The sequence below is a fragment of the Aplysia californica genome, unplaced genomic scaffold, assembly GCF_000002075.1.
Source record: "Aplysia californica isolate F4 #8 unplaced genomic scaffold, AplCal3.0 scaffold01155, whole genome shotgun sequence".
NCBI lineage: Eukaryota > Metazoa > Mollusca > Gastropoda > Aplysiida > Aplysiidae > Aplysia > Aplysia californica.
The window spans coordinates 156684-159511 of NW_004798425.1; the positions used below are offsets into that span (position 1 = coordinate 156684).

Sequence of the window (2828 nt, forward strand, 5' to 3'; positions counted from 1 at the left end):
GGGGGGGGCTAGAGTGAAGGGAAGAGAAATTGAAAAGGGGAGGGGTCACAATAGTTTGTGTTGAGGTGACGTTCGGGAAGAGTGGATTGGATAACGGCGGTATAACGCCAGGAATACATCAGGATAACAATGGAGATGAATAGAGTGGTCAGAAAAACTGAGAGTAGATGAGAAAGCTCACTTTTTTTTTCATTAGAGTTTTACGGCACTTAATTGCAACACAATAAGGTCATATAAGTGCCGATGATTAGAGGTGTTACAAGGGAGTAACAAACACAAAAAAGAAGGAAAGGAGATAAAGACGATAGATTTTGATAAGAAAGAAGGAGCACATCAGAGAACCCACCAACCTCCTACAGACGATGGCTGACTTGTTTGACAGGGCAATCAAAGCGAGAGACAAGAGCCAGAGATAGAGATAGGCCCAGGGCCGCAAAGCTTCCCCCACTAAAGGAACATACTTTGTTGATTGACGACACTTCTTGTTGAAGACGGTGCCACTGTGTTGTGAAGGAAAATAAACCCAGAACTCATATGTGTGTACCCGCCAAAATAATCGAGAAAACATCTCACTTGTAATACTTAACTTATTCCTAATTTGTGCTAATACTTATTCCTACTTTTGGCAAAACGCATTTGCAACTCTTAAATAGGTGGTACATATGAGATCACAATGATTTTCAGTAGCAAATTCAATCTAAAAGTGCGGGGGAAGACTAAACAAAAGACCATACCAGTAGATATGGCAATAATTATCGTCACTTTGGTTTCAAAGTGGCTTTCTTGATTTCGCTTTTGGTGACCAGGAGTCGATACAATAATCCTGCCATGGCCTGATAATAGGTCAGTAAGAAGTCGAGGAACAAAAACCCACAAAATTAAACACACACAGCAGCCACAACCATATTATTTGAGCTCTGGTTTTGCTTTGGTAAGCGTTTTACGCCACTTGTATTTTAATTAAGTCATAAATTTTAAGGCCACAAATTAGAAATGTTTCAAGAGAGTAACAAACACAAAACAGGAAGAAAGATTACGGCTACACATGTTTGATAGAAAAGAAGACCCAGGAGGAGAGATATTGGACGATAGTCGTTCGATAAAAAAAGAAGGAACAAACCACACCAGAGCACACCTAACCACCCACAAAATGGAGCGGGGGTTGGGGGGGGGTGTTTTAAGTGGCAATGGGTGATGCCACTTGGCTCATTACAGACTTCGTGAACGTCCGTTTATATGAGGCCTACGTGGTCATTCAGGAAGTTTGAATTTGTTGGAAAAAAATGTTAAGATTAATTTGACAAAAGAAGGGAGAAAAACCACACACACAAAAACAAACAAAAAACACCAAAAACTTTACAACAAGCCCATGTAAGCATACTGTTTCGGTAACAACTTTTTAGAAAACTTTTTACGACGCTTGCAACACACAATCAATAAGGTCACACTGCGCCAAAGATTAGAGGTGTTACAAGAGAGTAACAAAAATATAAAAAAAGAAGAAGTAAATAAGGACAACAGATGTTCAATAGAAAAAAAAGTAGGAACGAACCACACGAGAACACCGACTTATCACACGCAGAAATAACATTGTCATCAAACGAATCGGATAAAACCATTGACGACAATGATATGTGATGTGGCCTAGCAGCACATTACGGCACTTGCAACACAATAAGGTCATATAAATGCCGAAGATTAGATGTGTTACAAAGGAGTAACTAACTAAAAAAAAGAAGGAGGAGAGATCTTTTATTTTCTTAATAGAGGGTTTTACGGCGCTCGCAACTGCAGAGATCAGGACGAGAGATGCTTGATAGGAAAGAAGGAGCAAACCACACCAGAGCACCCGCCAACCACCCACATGCACGACTCTGAAAGTTAGCCGACACAAGACACATTACTAAAGGTTCTCACGGAATGACCTGCCAACCACCCACATGCACGACTCTGAAAGTTAGCCGATACAAGACACATTACTAAAGGTTCTCACGGAATGACCCGCCAACCACCCACATGCACGACTCTGAAAGTTAGCCGACACAAGACACATTACTAAAGGTTCTCACGGAATGACTATCTTTGAGATTCGGGCGTCGACAAGTTTGTACAGAGGAATGTCGGGAGTGAGCTAGTTTTAGTGAGAGTTTTACCTCACTTGTAACAGAATTAGACCATAAAGATGCCGAAGATTAGAATTTTGGTGAAATTGTACAGGTTTCACGCCCCTGACAACGCTAATAGGTTATTTAAGAGGCGGGACCTCCGAGTCTAACGTCCATCTCTGAAAGGACAGATCAAACCAAATAGGAAATTCGTGTAAAGTGCCTTTCACAAGGATACAACGTCCGACTGAACTGAGGCTCGAACCCCCAAATCCGCAATCTCCCGTTCACAAGCCTAGTAGCCTAACCAATAGGCTTCTGACAGTTTGGAGAAAGGAATGTCGGGAGTGAGATAGTTTTAATAAGAGTTTTACGGCACTTACAACACAATTAGGTCATAAGGGGGCCAAGGATTACAGATGATACTAGAGAGAAACAAACATCCACCTAAAAAAATGCGAGCAGAGAAAAGGAAAGAAGGGGCAAATCACACCAGAGCACCCGCCAACCACCCACTGGGACTGAGCGAATCTCAACCCTTCAATATACTCAGGGAAAGGGGGGCTCTGTTGGAGACTTTGATGAGCTTCTCTACTCAGTGGATGAGATCATTCTAGAGAGATGAGACAGACCGCAGACGAGAGAGAGAGAGAAAGAGAGAGAGAGAAAGAGAGAGAGAGAAAGAGAGAGAGAGAGGGAGAGAGAGAGAGAGAGAGAGAGAGA

The 2828-nt window shown here is 42.0% G+C and overlaps 1 protein-coding gene across 1 annotated transcript in view; it reads right to left on the reverse strand.

Annotated features, from left to right (window-relative positions):
- The window catches only part of LOC101864037, a 46054-nt gene that overhangs the window by 34616 nt on the left and 8610 nt on the right, over positions 1 to 2828 (reverse strand). The window lies entirely within an intron of this gene.